The following is a 7,955-nucleotide window of genomic DNA, read 5'->3' as shown; positions in this document are numbered from 1 at the left end:
AGTTGGACTTGGGCTCGGCGCGAGGCGTCGGGGTAGTGGACCCTCCCAAACACCACATGCCACGACAGGCGGCAGCCTGCGGGGTTCGGTGCTGGACTCTTCCCTGTTCGCTCGCCGCTACTGGGGGAATCCTTGTTAGTTTCTTTTCCTCCGCTTAGTAATATGCTTAAATTCAGCGGGTAGTCTCGCCTGCTCTGAGGTCGTTGTACGAGGTGTCGCACGCCACACCGCCAGCCGGCTGTGCACGCTACCGAGTAAGTACCGGTATGCGAACCGCCAGGCGACGGGCGCGCATCGCACGTTTAAGGAGACGCGGCCGGCCCCACAGGCGGCCACGACACTCCCAGGTCTGCGAAGCGGGGCAAACGCCGCGCGCTTCAGTATACGTAGCCGACCCTCAGCCAGACGTGGCCCGGGAACGGAATCCATGGACCGCAATGTGCGTTCGAAACGTCGATGTTCATGTGTCCTGCAGTTCACATGTCGACGCGCAATTTGCTGCGTTCTTCATCGACCCACGAGCCGAGTGATCCACCGTCCTGGGTGATCTTTTCGTAGTTTCCACTATCTCTTTCAAGACAGTTGCATAGGCGGGACTGAGGCGTGTGGCGGCCCCTGTTCCAGCGTTCAGTGTCCAACGGCCTCACGGCCGATGGGCGTCGTACGGCTCCACACCGGAGCGGACAGGCACTCGGGCGAAAGTCATTCAAAACCGGCGCCAGGCGCCAGGTGCCGCAGGCCAGCCGCTCCAGCGCTTCAGCGCTCGTACCACACAACATTGCCGTTAGTTTTGAGACGAACGCGTGGTTCCGCACGCGGCGCACAGCTACTGCGAGCCGTACAGGTAGCGTGTTGCGCGACACGACACGCACATCGAAAGACATGCAGTCTAGTCGGTAATGATCCTTCCGCAGGTTCACCTACGGAAACCTTGTTACGACTTTTACTTCCTCTAAATGATCAAGTTTGGTCATCTTTCCGGTAGCATCGGCAACGACAGAGTCAATGCCGCGTACCAGTCCGAAGACCTCACTAAATCATTCAATCGGTAGTAGCGACGGGCGGTGTGTACAAAGGGCAGGGACGTAATCAACGCGAGCTTATGACTCGCGCTTACTGGGAATTCCTCGTTCATGGGGAACAATTGCAAGCCCCAATCCCTAGCACGAAGGAGGTTCAGCGGGTTACCCCGACCTTTCGGCCTAGGAAGACACGCTGATTCCTTCAGTGTAGCGCGCGTGCGGCCCAGAACATCTAAGGGCATCACAGACCTGTTATTGCTCAATCTCGTGCGGCTAGAAGCCGCCTGTCCCTCTAAGAAGAAAAGTAATCGCTGACAGCACGAAGGATGTCACGCGACTAGTTAGCAGGCTAGAGTCTCGTTCGTTATCGGAATTAACCAGACAAATCGCTCCACCAACTAAGAACGGCCATGCACCACCACCCACCGAATCAAGAAAGAGCTATCAATCTGTCAATCCTTCCGGTGTCCGGGCCTGGTGAGGTTTCCCGTGTTGAGTCAAATTAAGCCGCAGGCTCCACTCCTGGTGGTGCCCTTCCGTCAATTCCTTTAAGTTTCAGCTTTGCAACCATACTTCCCCCGGAACCCAAAAGCTTTGGTTTCCCGGAGGCTGCCCGCCGAGTCATCGGAGGAACTGCGGCGGATCGCTGGCTGGCATCGTTTATGGTTAGAACTAGGGCGGTATCTGATCGCCTTCGAACCTCTAACTTTCGTTCTTGATTAATGAAAACATACTTGGCAAATGCTTTCGCTTCTGTTCGTCTTGCGACGATCCAAGAATTTCACCTCTAACGTCGCAATACGAATGCCCCCGCCTGTCCCTATTAATCATTACCTCGGGTTCCGAAAACCAACAAAATAGAACCGAGGTCCTATTCCATTATTCCATGCACACAGTATTCAGGCGGGCTTGCCTGCTTTAAGCACTCTAATTTGTTCAAAGTAAACGTGCCGGCCCACCGAGACACTCAATAAAGAGCACCCTGGTAGGATTTCAACGGGGTCCGCCTCGGGACGCACGAGCACGCACGAGGCGGTCGCACGCCTTCGGCTCGCCCCACCGGCAGGACGTCCCACGATACATGCCAGTTAAACACCGACGGGCGGTGAACCAACAGCGTGGGACACAAATCCAACTACGAGCTTTTTAACCGCAACAACTTTAATATACGCTATTGGAGCTGGAATTACCGCGGCTGCTGGCACCAGACTTGCCCTCCAATAGATACTCGTTAAAGGATTTAAAGTGTACTCATTCCGATTACGGGGCCTCGGATGAGTCCCGTATCGTTATTTTTCGTCACTACCTCCCCGTGCCGGGAGTGGGTAATTTGCGCGCCTGCTGCCTTCCTTGGATGTGGTAGCCGTTTCTCAGGCTCCCTCTCCGGAATCGAACCCTGATTCCCCGTTACCCGTTACAACCATGGTAGGCGCAGAACCTACCATCGACAGTTGATAAGGCAGACATTTGAAAGATGCGTCGCCGGTACGAGGACCGTGCGATCAGCCCTAAGTTATTCAGAGTCACCAAGGCAAACGGACCGGACGAGCCGACCGATTGGTTTTGATCTAATAAAAGCGTCCCTTCCATCTCTGGTCGGGACTCTGTTTGCATGTATTAGCTCTAGAATTACCACAGTTATCCAAGTAACGTGGGTACGATCTAAGGAACCATAACTGATTTAATGAGCCATTCGCGGTTTCACCTTAATGCGGCTTGTACTGAGACATGCATGGCTTAATCTTTGAGACAAGCATATGACTACTGGCAGGATCAACCAGGGAGCTGCGTCAACTAGAGCTGAGCAGCCGGCCGCCCGGGAGTGTGTCCCGGGGGCCCGCGCGAACACGCAAGCGTCCGCTCAATTATTCTGCAAACAGGAGGAGGCTGAGCTCCCCTGCACAACACACCTCGAAACCCTCTCAGGTCCCGGCGGCGCGCAGCGCCGTCCTAAGTACTTGGTCGGGTTCGAGAGAGGCGCAATCGCCCGGAGTTAGGCGAGTAGACGCTTTAGGTGCGACCACCCGTGCTCCCAACTGAGCTTGCCGCTGCCGACAGAGGCCCGGGAGCGTGCTGTCGTGGCATTGCCGGCGGGAGACAACACGCGCCACCTACGGTGACCGGCAGCTCCAACGCCAGCGCCACAGAAGGACAAAAGCCCTACTTGGGTGCCGAAGCGAACTCTCCCAGCACAGCGCACGCGCCAACACGTCCGCACAGCTGCGATACAAACCACCTGCGAGAACCGCTGGGGCGACCGAGCAGCAGACGGCGTCGCGGCGCCGAGCGCCGGGCGGCGGCGCATCCTCAGCGCACAAAGTCCTCAATCGGACCAGCACACTGCAGATGGCCACCGCGCTTCGCACCGGGCCCGCGAGGACCTACTTTGGCCGCAAGGCGCCGCGAGCAGGGGGCGCCGGCGCGCAGCTGCGCCGCCTGCCGCGTCCGTCGGCCGGCGCGCCTGCCACCGGCCGCCCCCACCAGCCGGCTGTAGCGCGTGCGCCCACGCACCGCGCTGCCAGCACGCCGGGCGGCCCCCCCTCACCGGCCGGGGACGGTCCCACCCAGCCACCGCCGCGTATCGCCTCACACCCAGATCCCCTTTCACGTTCGTGGGCATGGTGGGTCCCCTTTCACGTTCGTGGGCATGGTGGGTATCCCTGAAACAACCGGTTAATAGCTCGACCGATCGTCGCCAACACTGATTCACCTCTAGCGAGAACAACCGCACCACAACGGGTTACCGGTTGTTCATTTGCGTAACGTCACCAGCAAACGTACACGTCCATCGCCATTTGCAACGAGTATTGCATGCCTGTGTCAGGTGTCACAACACACTACGTCTGCCCACATAGACGCAACAACATGTGCACGCCTAGAGAACACGTGGAAGGTAGACCCCGTACGTATGCGGTGTCCATTGCGCGAACGACTGTCAGCCCGCCTCTGCAGCATGTCGCAGATGTGGAACGCGGTGCAACATGCTATCACGGTGTGTGAGAAGAGACGACTACGTCCGAATACACGCTCCACTACATCAACAGACTGCTCATGCTGATCGCCATCCAGGGCGTCCGTTCCTCCCACACGTCTGTATGGCGTACCACACTGCAATCCAGCTCTTATAGGGAGACGACACGTAGCTGCGTGCACAATATTTGGACTGTATGGTCCGCCGTTGCTAGGCGCTGTCGTCATACGGTCACATGGGCCACGATGTATCATTCAGTACATACGGAGCAATGTGCAGTACAGTTTGTGGGTTTTGCGTACATCGGCGGACAGGTGACAGGCCGTACCACAACGTAGGCTGAGTACGTCGGCATGCGAAGGGCATTGAACATGCAAACTTCTCACCGACCAGCTTGCGAAGGCAGGGGGGAAGGGGGGGGGGCATGTACGTCCTGCTGCTATCCACACTACAGTGTATAGCAGGAGCATGTGGAAAGTCAGCAACACCTGCAAGGTGTTTAACATGACGCGATACACAGGGGACCGGGCAGTGCGAGTAGCGAACTATATTGCGAGGGTTGCGGTTAGGCAACACTACACTACTTTAACGGGTTGCATAACAATTACAGAGCAGGTTCAGCGACAACGTGCGTCAGGTTAAGGCGCAATATAGTTTAGGTTACGGCGCACTTTAGGTTAGGTTAAGGCACATTATAGGTTAGGTTAAGGCACATTATAGGTTAGGTTAAGGCACAACATGGGTTACGTTAAGGCACAACATGGGTTACGTTAAGGCACAACATGGGTTACGTTAAGGCACAACATGGGTTAGGTTAAGGCACAACATGGGTTAGGTTAAGGCACAACATGGGTTAGGTTAAGGCACAACATGGGTTAGGTTAAGGCACAACATGGGTTAGGTTAAGGCACAACATGGGTTAGGTTAAGGCACAACATGGGTTAGGTTAAGGCACAACATGGGTTAGGTTAAGGCACAACATGGGTTAGGTTAAGGCACAACATGGGTTAGGTTAAGGCACAACATGGGTTAGGTTAAGGCACAACATGGGTTAGGTTAAGGCACAACATGGGTTAGGTTAAGGCACAACATGGGTTAGGTTAAGGCACAACATGGGTTAGGTTAAGGCACAACATGGGTTAGGTTAAGGCACAACATGGGTTAGGTTAAGGCACAACATGGGTTAGGTTAAGGCACAACATGGGTTAGGTTAAGGCACAACATGGGTTAGGTTAAGGCACAACATGGGTTAGGTTAAGGCACAACATGGGTTAGGTTAAGGCACAACATGGGTTAGGTTAAGGCACAACATGGGTTAGGTTAAGGCACAACATGGGTTAGGTTAAGGCACAACATGGGTTAGGTTAAGGCACAACATGGGTTAGGTTAAGGCACAACATGGGTTAGGTTAAGGCACAACATGGGTTAGGTTAAGGCACAACATGGGTTAGGTTAAGGCACAACATGGGTTAGGTTAAGGCACACCATGGGTTAGGTTAAGGCACACCATGGGTTAGGTTAAGGCACACCATGGGTTAGGTTAAGGCACACCATGGGTTAGGTTAAGGCACAACATGGGTTAGGTTAAGGCACAACATGGGTTAGGTTAAGGCACAACATGGGTTAGGTTAAGGCACAACATGGGTTAGGTTAAGGCACAACGTAGGTTAGGTTAAGGCGCAACGTAGGTTAGGTTAAGGCACAACGTGGGTTAGGTTAAGGCACAACGTGGGTTAGGTTAAGGCACAACGTGGGTTAGGTTAAGGCACAACGTGGGTTAGGTTAAGGCACAACATGGGTTAGGTTAAGGCACAACATGGGTTAGGTTAAGGCACAACATGGGTTAGGTTAAGGCACAACATGGGTTAGGTTAAGGCACAACATGGGTTAGGTTAAGGCACAACATGGGTTAGGTTAAGGCACAACATGGGTTAGGTTAAGGCACAACATGGGTTAGGTTAAGGCACAACGTAGGTTAGGTTAAGGCACAACGTGGGTTAGGTTAAGGCACAACATGGGTTAGGTTAAGGCACAACATGGGTTAGGTTAAGGCACAACATGGGTTAGGTTAAGGCACAACATGGGTTAGGTTAAGGCACAACATGGGTTAGGTTAAGGCACAACATGGGTTAGGTTAAGGCACAACATGGGTTAGGTTACGGCACAACATGGGTTACGTTACGGCACAACATGGGTTACGTTACGGCACAACATGGGTTACGTTACGGCACAACATGGGTTACGTTACGGCACAACATGGGTTACGTTACGGCACAACATGGGTTACGTTACGGCACAACATGGGTTACGTTACGGCACAACATGGGTTACGTTACGGCACAAATTAGGTTAGGTTACGGCACAAATTAGGTTAGGTTAAGGCACAAATTAGGTTAGGTTAAGGCACAAATTAGGTTAGGTTAAGGCACAAATTAGGTTAGGTTAAGGCACAAATTAGGTTAGGTTAAGGCACAAATTAGGTTAGGTTAAGGCACAAATTAGGTTAGGTTAAGGCACAAATTAGGTTAGGTTAAGGCACAAATTAGGTTAGGTTAAGGCACGATATAGGTTAGGTTAAGGCACGATATAGGTTAGGTTAAGGCACGATATAGGTTAGGTTAAGGCACGATATAGGTTAGGTTAAGGCACGATATAGGTTAGGTTAAGGCACGATATAGGTTAGGTTAAGGCACGATATAGGTTAGGTTAAGGCACGATATAGGTTAGGTTAAGGCACGATATAGGTTAGGTTAAGGTACGATATAGGTTAGGTTAAGGTACGATATAGGTTAGGTTAAGGTACGATATAGGTTAGGTTAAGGTACGATATAGGTTAGGTTAAGGTACGATATAGGTTAGGTTAAGGTACGATATAGGTTAGGTTAAGGTACGATATAGGTTAGGTTAAGGTACGATATAGGTTAGGTTAAGGTACGATATAGGTTAGGTTAAGGTACGATATAGGTTAGGTTAAGGTACGATATAGCGTAGGTTCAGATACACATTGTTGTAGGGAAAGGTGTATTGGGGGGGGGGGCGGCAGGTTCGTTGATAGTGATTATCGTAATTGGATGCCTGCGGTATTATCCGATTTGTCACGTCAGGATGCACTTTTGGCTCATGACAGGCGGCGCTCCGATTCCATGGTTGTGGCAGATCTGTGTCTTTCATTCCTGCCATTGTTTGTGTGCTGTGACAGGAGGCAGTATTGTGATGTTGGGTGCACCACTGTGTAGGACATGTGTGGGTGTTCGTGGCTTAGCTGAGCAATGTGCGGATGTCGGAAGGGTGGGATATTGTGTTTTCTGGGTGGACCTCCCGGTCTGGTAATGATAGTGTGGATTGTGTCATGTGGCGGAGAGGATGCACTGGATGTTCTTCCATGCTGGTGGTTAGATATTGTGTGTGATAAGAGAGTAGTGTGTGATAAGAGTGTCTGGCTGACGTGTGGTTCTCATTGTGTGCAGAGTCTTTCAGCATGTATAGGGACGGTTGTATATATTATCTGTATTCTGATGGCTCTGCATCTATTACTAATCAGTGCCGTGTATACGGTTACTCTAGTTCCAGTCGAAACTGTTCTATCTCTGTACATTAGTGACACTGCGGCTCCACTATGTTGCCGCCCCTGTCGGCCGTTTCCCCCAGTGTATGGCTAATGATTATCAGCAATCAGTCTATTAGTCAATACCGGTAGTGTGACGACGTCAAATGTCCGGGATGGGGGAAGCTACACCCTTCCCGTGGGTCAGGGCCTAGAAAGACTCTTCCCACGCAGGAGACTCGGACTGTCGTTACTCTTCCGAGACATATATGTGCCCAGCGTTTTTTTGCGGCTGCGAGTGCAACGCCAGGAGGCTCGGACTGTCGTTACTCTTCCGAGATATATATTTGCCCAGCGTTTTTTGCGACTGCGAGTGCAACGCCCACGGGTGCCGACATGGATGGGGCGCTTCCTAGCT

The 7,955-nt window shown here is 52.5% G+C and overlaps 3 non-coding genes across 3 annotated transcripts in view; all 3 read right to left on the bottom strand.

Moving 5' to 3' along the window:
* Positions 1 to 203, bottom strand: part of LOC126476969 (large subunit ribosomal RNA) — a 4,222-nt gene extending 4,019 nt beyond the window's left edge. The window contains exon 1 of the ribosomal RNA XR_007587386.1: positions 1 to 203. This exon is cut by the window's left edge and continues 4,019 nt beyond it. This is a non-coding gene — a ribosomal RNA (large subunit ribosomal RNA).
* A 188-nt stretch (positions 204 to 391) lies between these two features.
* On the bottom strand, positions 392 to 546 carry LOC126476256 (5.8S ribosomal RNA). Its single transcript, XR_007586814.1, has one exon. It is a non-coding gene; the product is annotated as a 5.8S ribosomal RNA (ribosomal RNA).
* A 351-nt stretch (positions 547 to 897) lies between these two features.
* LOC126476841 (small subunit ribosomal RNA) lies at positions 898 to 2,806 on the bottom strand. Its single transcript, XR_007587278.1, has one exon. It is a non-coding gene; the product is annotated as a small subunit ribosomal RNA (ribosomal RNA).
* Positions 2,807 to 7,955: the final 5,149 nt, after the last annotated feature.

This window comes from Schistocerca serialis, chromosome 4 (genome assembly GCF_023864345.2).
Source record: "Schistocerca serialis cubense isolate TAMUIC-IGC-003099 chromosome 4, iqSchSeri2.2, whole genome shotgun sequence".
NCBI classification, from domain to species: domain Eukaryota; kingdom Metazoa; phylum Arthropoda; class Insecta; order Orthoptera; family Acrididae; genus Schistocerca; species Schistocerca serialis.
Note: the sequence above shows the minus strand (reverse complement) of the source record. Positions and strands in the feature narration are given on the sequence as shown.